This window comes from Myotis daubentonii, chromosome 3 (genome assembly GCF_963259705.1).
Source record: "Myotis daubentonii chromosome 3, mMyoDau2.1, whole genome shotgun sequence".
NCBI classification, from domain to species: domain Eukaryota; kingdom Metazoa; phylum Chordata; class Mammalia; order Chiroptera; family Vespertilionidae; genus Myotis; species Myotis daubentonii.
Genome location: NC_081842.1, coordinates 4,461,093 through 4,478,501, shown reverse-complemented (window position 1 = coordinate 4,478,501; position 17,409 = coordinate 4,461,093). Strand labels below are relative to the sequence as shown.

Here is a 17,409-nt window from a genome sequence, read left to right as displayed (position 1 = left end):
CAAAGCCATCCTTCTAGGGCAGGCAGCTCTCTGGAGGGGCTGGGGGCTGTGTGGGATGCATGGATGTCGGATAAAATCATCTCGGAAATAAGAGGTCTCCATCAGCCCTCCCTATGGAATGGGGCCGCCTTCTTGGAGAGGCAAATTCTGTGTCTTGTGGAGAGAAAGCGCCTTACAAAGTGGAACGGGAACAGCCAGTCGTTGAAAGGGCCACGGCAAGACTACAGGCCAACGGCACTCTGTGCTCAGACCCTGGAATCGGCAACCCGTGTATCCTCTGGGGAAAGACGGCCTAACACAGTGCACTGGCAGAGGAGAAGCCAGCTGTGGAGGGGCTTCGGAAATGTGGGGGTATTGTTTGTGGCGACCCTAAGAAAAAGAAGGGGTGCAGAAGGGAGCTCGGGGAGGTGCTTCCTGGAAACCCACGCCAGGCCAGTTAAAAACCAAAGGCGGGAAGCCCAGTGGGTGTCACTCGGTGGTTGAGAATCGACCTATGAACCAGGAGGTCGCGGTTCGATTCCCAACAATTCTCTCTCATCATTGATGTTTCCATCTCTCTCTCCGTCTCCCTTCCTCACTGAAGTCAATATTTAATTAGAGGGAGTAGTAGGCCTTGTCCACGGCTGGACACAGTCAATTTTTAAGGCAATCTGGATTATTCGTGAAAAAGGCCATAGTGTCTTTGTCTCCAACGCCACCAGAGACATCAGGATGGGGAGGGGGGGTTCGGGGTGGAACACGGGCTGAGTCCTGGGGGGTACCTGAAGCCCTGGGCGTGGCGCTCCCCACCCAGCCAGCCGCTCGCTGCGCCCCCTTCTGGCCACGCGGACAGCGCGCGCTCCAGCTCCGGTTCCCGGGGCTGACTCCATTTCAGCCCAGAGGGAGCTGCGACAGGACCCTCTTTTTCCTGGTGTCACAAAACCTTACAGAAGGAGCCCCTCCGACCAGCGACCAGCGATAAAAGCTGATCCCCGAGCTTCGGCTCTTTCCTGATCTCCGGGCTCTTCTCTGGAAATGACTGACAGTGACATGGGGGTAAAGGTGGGGACCGAGCGGCTAAACCCAAAGGTCCTCCCCCCCATGTTTCCAGTTTCCTGTTGGGGGTGGAGGGGTTGGCTTGGTGGTCCCCGCGCCAGTTCGGGTTTGGAGAGGGGTCGGTGTAGTGCCACCCCCTCCCAACGACCACGAAGGTGAGGATGGGCGGCGGGAGGGCGCCTGGGTCTCGGGCTCCATCCCTTCCGCCCCCGCCCCGCCCCGCCTCTCCGGAGCTCCCGTGCGGCCGCGGTTCTCCAGCAGGTGGCGCTGCGCTCGCTCTCATCCTGCGGCCGCGTCGGTTCCTGCGCCGGCGGCAGCGGGTTGCAGCCGGAGGCTGGAATTGAGTAGCGTCCCCTGGATCTGCGGCTTTCATGACGTCTCGCTGCGTGGTCCAGCACTTTTCCTCCAGCCGCGGGGTTTTTTTCCGCCCCTCTTGCCTTTCCCCTCTTCCCTCCACCCGGGCTCCCTCCCCCGCCTCTGCCCAGGCGCACACCCCCGCCCCGCCCCTGGCCCCCGCGCTCAGCCCCGCTCTCCGCTCGCGGCCGGAGGGAGCCAGCGAGCCGGCCGCACCTGGCCGGAGAGGGCGGGCGGCGGGCGGCGGGCGGGATCCGCGGGACCCGGGAAGCCAGACCCAGAGCCGGATGCACCGCGAGGAGGATGGAGTCTCTTGACAGCCTCCGGGGGCTGCTGTGACCTTTGACCATCTGATTCCAGATTTTTTTCCTGCTCTTCTTTTTATTTCCTCCCTTCGCCATCCATCCATCGTGCAGTCAATGACTGACTCTCGCTCCGTTCCGAGAGAGGAGACCATGATTGAGTGAAACCACCCTGTCTGCAACCAGGTAAGCGGTGCGTGGACTTGCTCGAAGGCGAGGCGCTGGCATCCATGTGGGCAGGACGCTCCGTGCCCCGGGTCCCCTCTCCCCCTCCCCAGGCGCCGCTGCCGCTGCGGGCACCTCCGCGCGAGGAGCAGAAACGAGATGCCCAAGTCAGGGGAAGGGAGAAGCCGTTACATAACTAACAGAAGGGAAATCTGCTTCACAAGGTTTTCATGAGCAACTGAAAACTCCCGGGAGGGGCGGGTGGAGAGGAGGGGTCTGCATGCCCGGGCGCGGAGAAACCCAGTCCGTTACTGCGGGCATTTCACAGCCTCGCACAGCCGGGGCCAAGACCAAGGCGCGATTAACTGGCAGGGGCGCCGGCATGTATCGTTGGGGAAAGCCCATTGTCTTTGTGGAAACCTGAGAGAGAGAGAGAGAGAGAGAGAGAGAGAGAGAGAGAGAGAAGGAATGAGGAGGAGGAAAAGGAAAAGGAAAGGGAAAAGTGAGGGGTTAGGGAAAAACGGGCAGAGAATGGAAACAATAACTCCCAACTGTTCCCCATCAGCATAACCAGAGGTGTGATATGACGGCTACAAGCTCTCTCTAAAAGTCAGTGAATTATGGGGGGGGGGGGGTGCGCCTGCAGATCAAATGAGATGTCATGGCATTAGGGAGTTGGGTGAGTCCGCTGCCTTGCTCTCTCCTGGGTATGTTTTTATTTGCACGGAGACTTGCGGTTGGGTTCGTTTGGACAGACATGGCATTAGGATTCCCAAACCCCAAGAAACCTGGGGGCGAGCCACAGGTGCATCTCTGTGTCAGGCTCAACATGGAGAGACTCGGGGCAGAGGCGTATTTTAATAGGAACAGCCACACAGAAACGGGGTGAGGTTCATGGAGAACCAGAGTACCAGAATTTTCCAAAGAATCCCGCCTCCACTCCTATAAAAGGAAGGGGTGGGGAGAACCTCGTGTTGGGGAGCTGGAGATTTATTGTATGTTTAGAGTGTCTCCTGCCTGTTTTTATCCAAAGTCAGGCGGTCCGAGGGAGCCCCCACAAAACAGGGTGCAATGCCAGCCACATCCCTGCCAGCACCCTTACCCGCCTGCCTTTCCCCTGCTGAAACCCGGAGCACCGGGTGCCCAGGAGCTGCTGAGAGCAGAGGGGGGCTTGCTACAGTCCAGGCTGAGCTAACTAAGCTTCGCCCATTTTGCCTGGAGAGAGAGCTCGAGTCTCCATGGCGACTCAGGTGGGAGGGGAGAAGGCAGCTCCAGTTACCAAAAAAAAAAAAAAGATTGGACAAAACTTTCCCAGCTCCAGGCAAAGAAGTAAACCAGCCGCGTGCCCTGCGGAGGGTCCTAGGGCACCGGCTCTCCCCAGCTTCCTTGCCAGCGACCCTCGAGGGGGCACCTGGAACCCAGCCGGTGCCCAGCGAACCTCCCAACGTGGCCCGGAGGCTGAGATGGTCAGGGCCCCGGTTCCGGTTTCAGCACCAAGGCCAGAGCACAGCGCCCGGTCCCACCTCGCGGGCTGCAGCCCCAGCCAGGGAAGTGTTAGCTCCTTAGGTGGAGCGCAGTCACTTTCTCCAAAGGACTGACTCCCTTGCCCGGGGCAGAATCAGAAGAGCTGATCCTCTAGGGGATTGCGTGGGACAGAGAGGCTGCAAATCATCCATTTCACGCATGGCGGTGCATCCGAGTAGCTATTCAAAACCAAGAACCCTGATTCAGCCAGAGATCCGAGATGAGCTGAGAATGAGAAAGATCCGGTCCTTAAGGGAGAAAAGGGACACACGCACACACACGCTCGCGCACACACACATGCACATGCACACACACGCACACACCAAAGATCAGTCCCTGAGGACAGTTTCCTCGGTTCAACCTTTGGCTTCAAAAGCATCCATTCATCCTTCATTCCCTGGCTCTGCGAATTCTGGGGGATGGGGGGTGCAAAGGGGTGCAGATAATAGAAAGGCGCTTGTGGGAACATTCTGGTCTGTGAGACACCAGCCAAGTCCTGTCTAGGGGTCCTGAGACCCCCTCAGGAGAGTGGAGACATAGTTCACCCTTAGTCGGGACCTGGCAGACTCCCGGGCAGTGCTGGTGAGCCCCAGGAAAGGAAGGTGTGTTAGTGAGATGCGACCAGGTGACTGTCTTCAAGCCAGTGTGTGAGCAGCGTGGCTAAGTGTATGAGGTTGTGGGCCTAGGAAACAGAGGGCAGGACTCCCTTTTCTTAATAGAAACAAGGAAGAAACTGCAAGAGGGGGCAGGTTATTATCACCCAGGGTCCATTTCCACCTCCTCCGGGGGCACAGGTAAGTCCCTCTCGCATGCTGCCCTCACCTTGGGCAAGGCTGGTCTCTGCCCTGCCCTCCACGTCTTTGGTAGTAGTTCCTGGTCCTCCCACCCCCCCCCCAAAGTGATGCTGATGAGGAAATTGGTAGGGAAGGTGACAGCCGCGTTTCGAGTAGGAAGTTGTTGCAAGTGGCATTGAGGTGTCACGGGCACGGTTTGAAGTGCAGAGCCCAGGCAAGGTCTGGCAGCTGGTTGGAGGTGCTAATGAAGCCTCCAGAATATGCTGGCTGCGTTTCTCTTTTGAGGATGCCCTTATGCGGCGTGGTCTTGAGCTGGTTCTGGCTGGTTGCTTTTGAAGGTAAACAAGACAGATCCTGATTTTCCTTGCTGGTCATGCCGCTGCTTTCCGACGACGATGTACGCAGAGCACCGGGGACCTGGTTAAAGCAGCGTGTTTATACCTTCTAGCCCTTGGCAGGGGCGGGAGGGTCTTTTCTTTCATGGTGGCTAGTGAAGGCAGAAGCAAGCTAGCAATCTACTGCACACCTGGGCGAAGGACGAGCTGTCACACTGCTTCTTCCATTTAGTGTCTGATGGGTACAGGCAAGTTTATCTCTGGCTTAATGTATGAAAAGTGCTGCTCGAGAGAAGCGCTGCGGAGTGTTATGACTTAGAGCAGCTGTGCCCTGGCGTTGTTCCATCTGATACTGTCAGCAGCAGGGAAGTAGAGATCACTTAGGAAGATAAAGCCATGCGAGGATATGGGTTATTGAATAAACAAAGCAATGGCGAGTTCTCAAGTTCCGTTTCTCTGATGAATTAAAAAATAAAGACGAGAATGTAAATGATCTAGGATACGACATTGCTCGATCAATAACCCTTCGTTCCGGTAGAGCACAGGCCCATGTGTTCAGTGCTAATATACCAAACTATGACTGCTTTCTTCCTCAGTGGTTAATTGCTGAGCAAAGTGTCGTTATGTCCTTAGGACAGTCAATATACACTCCAAAATCATTGTCTGCCCATTCCAGTCAGATCTGTTACGGAGAGCAACTTAAAATGTATCCCTGTGCGCTCAGAGCCATTTTGTCTTTTTTTTTTTTTTTTAGAAATGTAATACTGCGCCCTGGTATTTCATAAACACCAGTACATAACATATCCTCTTGTATGGCCCAGGTCTTTATTAACTGCATCGGCTGTTTCTGTGAATATACACAAATGCTTGAATTTGCTCTCATGTTCCTCTCTGTCTTCTCACAAACTATCTCTGCTTTTCAGGATAAAAAGAAAGTAAGACATGAGAATAGCTGTTTAATAATCAATAAGAAAAAAAATCATTGGAGATTAAAAATAAGCAAATGTAGCCTCACGGTAGCTTAACCCCATTCACTGGTTTTCACAAGTAGGAAGTATTACTTTCCTCAAGAGTAGAATGTCGATCATGTGAAGCTTAATGAAAACAAGATAAACCTTCTCAACCAACATGAGCAGGTGGGCAGGACGAAGTGCTTCTTTTTTCACTAATTTTTCCTTCATCCAATGATCTGTACATTACATGTAGATTAATAAAGGAAATGTACCAGCAGGAGGCAGGCTAAGGGGAGGGCCGAAATTAGGGGAAAGCAGCTATTTATTTTTACCCAATTTAAATTGAGGATATTTTTCAAAGCAGGCCTTTTTTCTTTTAATTCATTGTATCAGAACTTGAAGGTTGGTAACATTGAGATGTTTAAATTGAACAAATTTGGATTTCTAGCTTGTTAAGGTGGCACTTATTATTTCTTTCCTTTATTTTCAATAATGTTATTTAGGTCCCAAAGAGAATTGGTTCGTCTGGAGTTTTACAAAATTATTAAATTTTATTCATTAATATCAATAAAAGGAGAATTGGTAGTTAAGTTCAAAAATCACTGAGACACTTTTGTTGAATTACGGCTTTATTTTTAGTTGTAGTTCAAGTGTTTAGGGGGATAGAAAAATAAAATGAAGCCATTTGGGATAAAAATATGTTTTAAATGTATCTTAAATAATTAGTTCTAGAAAGAATTAGGGTCATGTGGAAAGAAGTTGTCATCATAATTGCAGTCCATGCTCTACTGGTATTCTGCCCCTCATCTGAGAAAACACTATACACTCCACATATCAGTATCATTTGACTACCTCTAATTAATAACACAAAGTTATTTTCCTCAAACAAAGAAGAACCATGTCATCCTAAAAAGAATGTTCATATCCCTTAACCTGTAGCTTTGATCAGTCTCACATTTCACATTTCCTCTCCATGCCTGTGCTTAGGACCGGGGACCTACAGTACTGTAGTTCTCTTAGTGATTAGATTGTGACTAGTATTCACTGGCCATACTCCCAGTCAAAGGGTTGTGGTTTCTGCTATGAAAACTTTACAAAACGAGCCAGCGAGTGAATCTACGGATAAAAAGACCCACGCCCTCGCCAACAGTTGTTTTGTGGGACTAAATCAGAGCATGTTCTGTGCAACATGAGAGACAGATCCATAAACTCAGTTTGAATCCTGGCGCTATAGCAGTTTCCTCTGTTAACTTACAAGCATCCACTTTTTCCTACCCAGAATGAGAATTGATTTTTTTAAACGATGTTTTATATGTTTCTCATATCATCTAACAGGAATTTGTACAAGTGGAACATGAACTCTGGAGATGTGGCCTGGTGATAAGAGCCCAGGCTCTGGTGTCTATACAAATGCATTAGCACTGAGCTCTAGGTGTATCCATCAGCATTTACTAGGTTAAGGGTGACAACAGCCATTCCAACATCACAGTGGCTTACAAAACAAAGGGTTATTTCTCCTTCACGCCACATGCCTTTGCTGGTCAGCGTTGGCTCTGCCCCCTTGTGCCCTGTCTGATCCGGGACATTGCATTGTAGCGTCAGAGGGAAAGGAGAATGCCAAATTAAGCAATGGCTCTTGCAAGTCCTGCTCAGACATGGCACAAGTTATCCACTCCCATTCCGCTGACCAAAGACAAGACACATGTCACACCAATGCCAATGGTCAGTGAAATGGAGTTGTACATTTCTCCCACAGTGAGGTGCTGCATGTCATATAGCAACAGGTAGAGACATGTAATCTTCTTGCAGAGAGGGAAGTGAATAACTGGGGCAATTATATAATCCACTACACTAATTGTGTGACTTTGACCATCCTTGAGCTCTTGGTTTGCTTGTCTATAAGATAAAAAATAATAGTCTTAACGTCTACCCCAGAAATGTTATGAGGATGCATATGATCATGTAAGATTCCCAGTACAATGCCCAGCACAAAACAGGCACTTTATAGATTATAGATACTATTTAGCACTTGTTACAGTGTGTCATTAGGTTTAGTCCTCGATGAGGCTAGGTGAACTGTATTAATTAGATAGCCGCCGCAATTGAAAGATTCCCATATCTTATCAGGTAAGAGAATGGAAGATTATTTCTCCTTCCTGCAAACCTAACTGGATGATGCCATCAGAGACCCAGGCTTATTGTCTCTAGCACTTGGCTTCCACAGTCTCCTCAGTGTTGACATCCAGATGTGGAAAGAGGGGGAGTAGATGATTATGTAGCAGCTGTTTGATGATCCAGGCCCGAAAGTAATTGTATCACTTCTGCCTGTGTTCTGTGGTCATACCTAACTGCAAGGGTAGCTGGAAATTGTAGTTTAGCTCTGTGTCCAGGAGGAAAGGTAACTGTAGGGTGAATACACGTGAGTCTTTGGCATATATACCCAATGTTAGACATGCCCATTTGACTACTTTAATATAAATGTCTGGCATCAAAGAAATACAGCTAATGTGGGTCAGGAATAGAGTGGGGCAGAGCAGACGATTTGTGCCAACGCTGAAAAGATCGCTGGTGGAAGTAATATATTGTCAAGCCCTAGAATCATACTTCAGTGGTGCATTTTTAAAAAATAATTCGTTGGGATCTTTTGACTTCTAGAGTGGGTGGATTTGATTCTTACAAAAGAGATGCAATTGAATTGTTTGACTTCTGGTAGCTGAACCATTATCTACAAAGAAGAGGTGACTTCACACCCCATGCTCAGGATCCCATGTCTGATCTTGACAGCTACTCCCACACCGAGTCTAAGAATGCTGAAGAATTAGGTGCTGTCTCCCACTATCCAGTCTTTGCTGTTGGCTAGCAACTTGCATTTTTGTTTTGCTTCACGTAAACATTTATAGGTTAGATACATGCGCTAAGTTTACGCTGAATTAATCTAACGTTAGTCTGTGCCTCCTGAAAGTTGACCGTGTCATTTGCAAGTAGTCTTTGAGAACCCCTACCTCTCTCAAGACGAGCAGGTACCCTTGGAAACTTAAATCTATACCTTTTCGTTAGAAGGGAGAGACCAAATTTAATGACAAACTTACAATCTAGGAAAGAGAAATGTCAGAAGGAAATATGAGAAAGCTGTGAGAGAAAGAGCCAGAAGAAGTATGGTGGTGGTTCATAATGCTGCCAGCTCCTTTATGTCATTTCTACTCCTCAAACCTGGGTGCCAGAACCACCCAGAAGTTTTAAATTCCTGTTTCAATGTAATAGTCTCATCTATTATTCTTTAAATAAAAGACTCAATCGGTGCAATAAGAACGGTGCACTCTTGAGAAAAGCCACATTACAAAAATGAAATAGAGGGCTTATCGTGGCAAACCTTCGTGCAGTCAAGTGAAGAAGAATCATAGTTATACAATTGTTCACTTTTACTTAACATATCTCTTGACGCTCTGCATATTTCCAGAATTTGACCTTTAATGGCTACACCCTATATTGTTATGGCTCCTTGGACCAGTCAGTCAACAAATCTTTAAGTGGATTTACTATGTAAAGAAGACAGAAGGGTTGCCCTAACCGGTTTGGCTCAGTGGATAGAGTGTCGGCCTGCGGACTGAAGGGTCCCAGGTTCAATTCCAGTCAAGGGCATGTGCCTTGGTTGTTGGCACATCCCCAGTAGGGGGTGTGCAAGGCACAGTTGATTGATGTTTCTTTCTCATCCATGTTCCTAACTCTCTATCCCTCTCCCTTCCTCTCTGTAAAAAATCAATGAAATATATTTTTAAAAAAGAAGAAGAAGGAGAAGAAGACAGAAGGGGAAACAGAGAAAATGTCCAGATACCAGCCCTCAGAGGCACTAGGCTTTAAGGAAATAAGAGTATCAATAAAATAATAATGTAGAAAAAAAGAAACATAGCATTAAACAAGACAGGACTGGGCTCTAAGGGAGAGGGACGTTAATAAGGGCGGGTGTCGGTAGGAAGCACCTGCAGATATGGTGGAAGGTTAAGGAGTCTCAGAGAAGAGTAGGGTTTCAGTGGGAAAGGTGGCAGGGGGGGCTTTCCAAAGGACAGATGCACCTGCGTCCACGGAGTATTGGCAATGAGGGTGGATCAGCAGAGGGACAGAGAAAACTGCGAGCCAGGCATTGGCATGAAACTTGAGGTCGTAGATCTTTGAGAAGTAACTGCTTTGAGGGGAACAAGAGGAAAGATACACAGAGATTCTGACTTGGCAGCCATGGAAATACTGAGATCCTGAGACAGCTGGATGCTGACAGGAGGCAAGAAGAACAAAGCATGCTCAGAGCAGTAAGCTGGCAACAGAAAAATGGTCCCACTTTAGTGCCTCCAGTGGTGCTGAAATCGAAGATCACTCCTGAGCGGAGAGACCAACTGATGATGGACTCAGCCCAAGAAAGCTCTACCATCGCACCCATGAGCAAGAGGGATTGCACGTGGCCGCCGTCCAGGTGTGGAGGTGAGGCCATTCCAGTGAATAAATAACGCGGAGGGAAGAAGCTGAGTGAGCCCTGCCGCAAAGAGTTAGAGCAGCGACTTGTCATGCTCACTGCAAACCACTAACTGCAGCATTTAAGAGCAAGTCTTTGGGGATTTATCCTTCCCGGGCACTGTAGGTACAGGGATGCCCAGGCTTATGAATGGGATTTTTGTTAATTCTTTTTTTTTCAAATATATTTTTATTGATTTCAGACAGGAAGGAAGAGAGAGAGAGAGATAGAAACATCAATGATGAGAGAGAATCATTGATTGGCTGCCTCCTGCATGCCCCACACTGGGGATCAAGCCCATAACCCGGGCATGTGCCCTGACAGGGAATTGAACCCAGGACCCTTCAGTCCTCAGGCTGGCACTCTATCCACTGAGCCAAACCGGCTAGGGCAGATATTTGTTAATCCTGAAGATAACAAGACCATGTAATTTTGGGATATGAAGCAGAGAGGAGACGGGACTGTTATCTCGTTTGCAAAATCGATGTTGCTTGATATTCATCTCACAGTCATTCAGAGTTATGCATATCAAACAGCAGCATTCTCTCTGCCCATCACTTAAGGCAGTGGTTCTCAACCATCTGGCCCTTTAAATACAGTTCCTCATGTTGTGACCCAACCATAAAATTATTTTCGTTGCTACTTCATAACTGTAATGTTGCTACTGTTATGAATCGTAATGTAAATATCTGATGTGCAGGATGGTCTTAGGCAACCCCTGTGAAAGGGTCATTCGACTGCCAAAGGGGTCGCGACCCACAGGTTGAGAACCGCTGACTTAAGGGTTCATGGGGGTCCCTGGGGTTTTGCCTGGCTCGGAACAGCATGAATGAGGCCACAAGAAACCTGGAGCCCTAGGTGACTCCTCTCAGAGTTCCCACTGAGCTGCCACCAATGAAAAAACATAAAATTACATGCCCCCCCCCCCGACCCCCTTGTCCAGAAATAAACTGCAATGGGCATTCAGCACAACATGAGGGGTAGGTCAGTTCTAGAGCTACCAAATGAATGAAGATCTTTTTTACAAGACCTCAAAATCACAAAAATAATGGGCAAAAATACCTTGCCCTGGATTTTGTTTTTCAGGGAAATTGTTGGGCGTGCATCATTGAGATAAGAATTTTGTTTCTCTCTTCCTGTTGTGCGCGTAAGTGGAGTTTATTTTAACCAGCGTTGCTGAATCCTTTGTGAGTCATGGCTATGGTGGGGAGAACAATGAGGTGATGCTGGGCTCTTGGTCGTAATGGCTATTATGATGTGGGGTTATTGGGTCAGGAAGTATACCTTGCCTGAAAATTCCTTGTTATACATAATCACCAAAACAATCCCAACCTCATCCATAGTAGCCCGCCTGTAAAGTGTGTAAAACCTGGATTTTAGGACAACTGATGAAGAAAACACTATGGTCATAGTGACACACAAAACTAGAGATAGGATAATGTAACTAAAATCCACCAAGTATTTTCAAATAAACCCTCAATTTTTGTCACTGAGTTAACAAGATTTTCTTTAAATAAGCAAGTGTTAAACTATAACTAGATCTTTTATGGTTACCCCCCAACACACACACCAACCGATCCAAAGTAGACTGCCCTTTTATCGCAAAAGTAGCATCAGGAGGTTGTTAGCACTGAGGAGGGACCCTGGGTGTCCTTGTGAGAAATCAGAATCCTCATTCGACTGCCCAAGATCTTACAATAGGCAAGTGTTTTTCTGGTTATTCCTTTATCCACATAAGGAATTTGGGCCCAAGTTCCTTCTTTTCTTGCTAAATTTCCAGATGAGCTGGAATGAAGCAATACTGGCCCAAGGAGAGCCACAGACAGAGCACTAAGGAACAAGCCTGCATACCCATCATGGCTTCTTTCCAGGCCAGTTCCAGACATAGGGAAGCTGGTTGGGTCATCTGTGCATCATATTCTAACCACAAAACAGACCAAACCACTCTGAGCCCGTACAGCACCCCCAAGGTTTCATAAACAACCATTACCCTAAGAAAAAACAAGAGCGTTCCCGTTGAGTTGAATAAGAAAGGAACAACCTTGGGTAGAGCCCTGGAGCCCTTAGCACAAGCAAAGGATCTCAGAGAGTGGGAAGAGGATGGACAGAATTCTGACAAGCAGAGAGAAGGTAGTCCGGAGATACTTGCAAGAGGGCCTCTCTGAAGCCAGAGCTTCTCACATTGGGCTGCGTTTCAAGGGAAGGGAGGGTAACTTTTTGCTGCATCTCAGAGAAATCAAGAGGATAAGCTAGGTGATTCCTTGAGTTAAAAGCCCAGCCCACTAAATATGAGATGTCCATTGGGGTATATTTGAAAACGTCACCAAAATCAAAGGTCGTGTTCTTACGATTGACCTTTCTCCCTCTCACTATGGCCACTGTTCCATAGGCCTCATGGTGCAGCCACCCCACGGGCTTGTGCATGCCTGCATGCTTTACTTCTGTGCCAGGCTTGAACCCCTTGCCAACACAGGGTGGACTTAGACATCGCTGCTCACCTTCTGTGTTTCTCCCCCTGAGTTCCATGAAAGAACCCTTCAACGTATGGTGTTTGAATAATATTTCTATAATGTCTAATGTGTGCTGATCCCCATAAAACTATTAGAAACTATTTACATGATAAAAGCTTTGTTTGGAAAATGAATACAGGCTATATATCCCATGCAATCAAATGATAACCATCTCTAAAAGTTCAGAGAGGACCCACTGAACAAGAAATAAAACACATAAATTCTGTGAATCAGAGGGAGATGTAAGAGGAAAAGAGGTTTTTTTCCCTTACAGACATATCCCAGTGAAAACATCTATTTGAGTGTCACTCAAGCACAGTATCTGAACGGAGGAGGAGAAGGAATCAGTGTGTTTCCGATGGGACGAGGAGGTAGTGCGTGCTTCCCTGAGCCGTGTCAAAGCGGAGCTCGGTCATTCCCGGGTCATTGGTTCCTGACAAGCTTGCATTGCTGTTTTCCTCTGGGTTGCTCTAAAAATCTCCTAAAGCCAAGCCTGTGCCACCAGCTGTAACCACAGTTCCTTTCATGAACCCTGAGAGATTGGAGTTCACGTTGAGTCATGTGATCCTGTGGAGTGGGCGTTGACAGACGCTGAGCCCTGGTAAAGGAGCTCTTTAACTTCTGTCTATGCCAGGTTTTCCAGCCATCAAATACGGATCATTCCAGAAAACAAGTTCAGTGAATCAGTAAGCTATTTTCTCTAGCCTCTGCTTCTAAGAGGACATGGGAAATTATAATCAGCAATTGAATGATCTTACACTGTTTTAAAATGCCAAGTATACATGTTACTTCCAGAAGCAGATGCTCCTTAGAGCTTGACTTGTAGGCCTTGAAGAAAGAAACAATCCCACCTGGTGTGGCTCAGTGGTGGCTCATCAACCTATGAATCAGGAGGTCACGGTTCAATTCCCAGTCAGAGCACATGCCCAGGTTGCAGGCTCCATCCCCAGTGTGGGGTGTGCAGGAGGCAGCCAATCAATGATTCTCTCTCATCATTGATGTTTCTATCTCTCTCCCCCTCTCCCTTCCTCTCTGAAATCAATAAGTAATATTTTTTTTAAAAAAAAAGCAAGAAACAAGTTGAAGAGTAGAATAATGATTCAGGTACATCAAGGACATCCACACCACCAAAGACTGGCCTGTGTCTGGCACGGCACACTCAGCACACAGGGAAGTGAGCTCGTGGTTTAGAAAGACCTTTAACAACTGCACTGGAAATCCTAGGTTGTGATTTTGTTTACTCCCGAGTTGAAGAGATAATCCAAATATCTCAATTAAACCAGAACACCCCATTCCTGAAGCAGTTTCAATCATCCAAGTTTTATAGCAAAGTCAATCCTGAATTGGTACAAATGGCCTTTATCACATGCATGGGCTGGTGAGTATGACTGGGAAAGACCTCCGCATGTACATACACCTGTCTGACCACAGTGTATGTCTGTGGTCTCCATACAAGGTCCATCCCTGTACCCTCCACCCACGGAATGTAAGACAGTGTACATGGGGGCAGCCTGCCTCCTGGAAACCCGTCTTCTCTTTCTCTGAGGTCACACTTGCCTTTAAAGTAAGTTGCCAATCTTAACTCTCCCATCATCTTCACATTTCAACAGAGCCAGGAATGTTCATCGCTAATTCAGAAAAGTTAGTACATTTTGACATTAATGGAGCCTGCAGTCATACAGCTTGACCGAAGACAATAAAATCCAGTCAGTTTGCTTTACCTGGGCATGTCCCATTTATTTGTTACACAAGTAAGCTGTATGCAAGGTAGAAAAAAATTCAAATGAGCTAAAAGAATTTAGGAAGGAAGGGAGGGGGCAGGGAAACAGGACAGACAGTAAATATCTGGGTGTATTTGTATGTTTTCACTAAAGCCAGATCCTCTGGCTTACACTATTCTGTTGCCTGTTGGTTTTTAACCGGCTAATAGGTCATCAACTTCTTTCCAGATCAGTCATGTGATGGTCGTAGGTTTCTTTAGCTCCACTTCCTTCTTCTGTGGCCTCGCTCCCCACACTCCAGCCCCTTGCCAATGGCCTGGGCGGTTCCAGGACCATGAGGGAGACTTGCTTCCTCAAGGCCTCTTCACTCCCTGTTTCTTTTGCCTAAAAAGATCTCCCCCCCCCCCTCAGATTTCCCTTCCTTCCTTCAAACCCTTAGATTTGCCGCCCTGTCAGGGAGGGTTCCATTGCTCCTCTGTAAGCCTGTGGCCTCACCTACCCTCCACCCTCTCCGCCATGCCTGCCTTCCCTGAGTTGATGTCCCCGTGGTGTTTGCTACCAGCTAACGTGCTGCCTAAATTAGATGTTGATTTTCATTCTATCCTGTTATCCTGTCACCTGCAATAGAGAAGGTCAGCTCCTCCGGGGTATAGTATTTGTCTGTTTTGTTCACTGGTTGTATTTGTCAGCGTTCTTTGGAGAAACGGAACCAAAAGGAGATTTATATCTATATCGGTATAGATATAGGCATAGATCTCCCTTTTGTTCTAGGTATCGATAAATGAAATATAGACATAGGTAGATACAGATGAAGAGATTTATTAGAAGGAATGGCCCATGCAGTTATGGAGGCTGAGAAGCCCCAGGATCTGCCGTTTGCAAGCTGGAGACCCAGGGAGACAGCGGTGCCACTCAGCTCAGGTCTGTGGGTCTGGGAGCCAGGGGATCCGATGATGTCAGTGCCAGTGTGAGGACAGGAGAAAGCAGAAGGAGATGCCCCAGCTCAAGCAGTGAGATGGGGATGGGGGCAGGGAGGGGGGCGTAAATACCTCCATTTTTCTCCTGCTGTTCTACGAAGGCCCTCTGTGGATTGGATGAAGCCCACCCATACTGGGGAGGGTGCATCTGCTTTACTGAGTCTACTAATTCAAATGCCGATTTCATCCTAAACGTCCTCACAGACACACCCAGAAATATTCAGTCTGGGTATAGGAAGGGGCATCAACCTGACATAAAATTAACCATTGCCCTGCTGAATCCCTAGCATCACAAACATTGCCCAGCACATGGGAGATACTCAATATGATGAGTAACTATAGGCTATTATTGCGATGGCTGCATTGCAAGCAGTTCTAAAACATGTTTGCTGTGCATCTGTAACATTTTGGACTCTTGGTTGTTTTCCTTCTTTGTTGTTGTCAACACTGCTATTATCAGCATCCTACACACACCATGCACACCGCATTGGAATGTGTCTTTAGTGTGAAGTATTATAAAGGTAATGGCTGGGTAAAAGCTCTTGTTCCATTTCACCAAATTGCCCTCCAGAGAGGCTACACCTATTTCCCTTCCACCAGAGCCCAACAAAAGGACACTCCCTGATCTACTGGTCCATTGACCACATTAGCAACCTAACTGGATGCCAAGATGTTTAAAGAAACCGAACCAGGCCCTAGCCAGTTTGGCTCATGGACTGAAGGGTCCTAGGTCCTATTCTGGTCAAGGGCACATACCTCGGTTGCAGGCTCGATCCCGGGCCCTGGCTGGTACATGTAGAAGGCAACCAATTGATGTTTCTCTCTCTCTCTCTCTCTCTCTCTCTCTCTCTCTCTCTCTCTCTCCCTCTCTCTCTCTGTCTCTTGCCCTCAATTGATGATTAACCAAAAAAAAGAGAAAGAAATTGAACTGGTCCTTCTCAGCTATGAGAATCTGTGTCCACTTGAGCCACTCAGCCACACAGACCAGACCAATTATAAAGAAGAAATTAATATCAGACATTGGGCAGAAACTTTCCTATGGTGGAACTTATATAATGTGAGTTTTCAGAAATAAAGACTCAGTCATTAAGCCAACTGATTCTCACAAGAACCCCATGAAGAAGGGCACAGGGTAGGTACGCAATATGGGGTATTGTCCCATTCAGTAGATTGTGAACCAAAGACAAAGTTCATATAGGTAGGTCGTGACTTGTACTCAGTCACAAGTCCTAACATTTGGCCTTGAACTCTTCCCACCTCTGCTCTTTCAACATTCTCCCAATCTGTGAGTGGCCAAGATGTCTTCTGGAGAAGAGGTTTGAAGAGTTAGTAAAACTGTGGTAGTATATTAACTTCTTAAAATACTATCATGACTTTTAGACTTGAGGGCTAGGGAGTTGAAGAAAGAGAGGAGGAGAGGGGAGAGAGAGAGAGAGAGAGAGAGAGAGAGAGAGAGAGAGAGAGAGAGAGAGAGAGAGAGAGAATAATCCAGTCCAGCTAGGGGCAGTTCCCTAACAATAGCTTTGTAGTCTACTTGGCCATAGTTCAAGGCCAAAACAGTTTTTCCCTCTGAGTTCACAAACTATTATTAGTTCCACATGCGCAAGAATATCATGAAATATCATGCCCTGATTTGTACTGAGATGGCACACAAAAGGTAAAAGTCTCTTCCTCCCACCACCCGCGGTCACCCCTCCCCAGGCGCATCTCAGCAAAACATCTCTCCGAAGACAGAGTCATCTCTCCCTTATTAGCTGCTTTCCCCTTAAAACATAAGAAAAGTACACTCATTTGAGGGTTGAAGGTTTTTACTTCTTAACAAAAGGAAAAAAAATCCTGTTTTTTACGTGTGAGATTTTTACCTGTCTTAGTTAAAACATTGAAAAGTACTTTCTTGTCAAAGCAGGATACTTAAAAGTTTTATCTGCAAACATCAATGGAGAAATAGTAACAAGATGGCAGCCATGATTAGCATCTGTAAACTTAGCATAAACTAACAGGAAAATAAATCTCTTTCTCTGACCATGACTTTCATTTTAAAAGGTCAGTTGCATAGATATTATAATGAGTCAGTTCTCCCAATACCTGTGACACCCAATGCTTGGGTGTCACCCATGTTTGACGACGGAAGGACCGAAGCTTAGGAGGAAATAGCATCCACCCCCAGCAATGCATGAAGTTCATGGATTCCAATCTGTAACTCTCTCCACCAACTCTAGCCTTTCTAGAGCAGAAAAC

General features: G+C 47.3%; 1 protein-coding gene across 1 annotated transcript in view; it reads left to right on the top strand.

Annotated features, from left to right (window-relative positions):
* The first annotated feature begins 1,364 nt into the window (after positions 1-1,364).
* KCNJ6 (potassium inwardly rectifying channel subfamily J member 6) overlaps positions 1,365-17,409 on the top strand; it is a 163,802-nt gene continuing 147,757 nt past the window's right edge. Inside the window, exon 1 of the mRNA XM_059686468.1 lies at positions 1,365-1,877. The gene's annotated coding sequence lies outside the window, so the exon portion shown is untranslated. The remainder of the gene's footprint in view (positions 1,878-17,409) is intronic.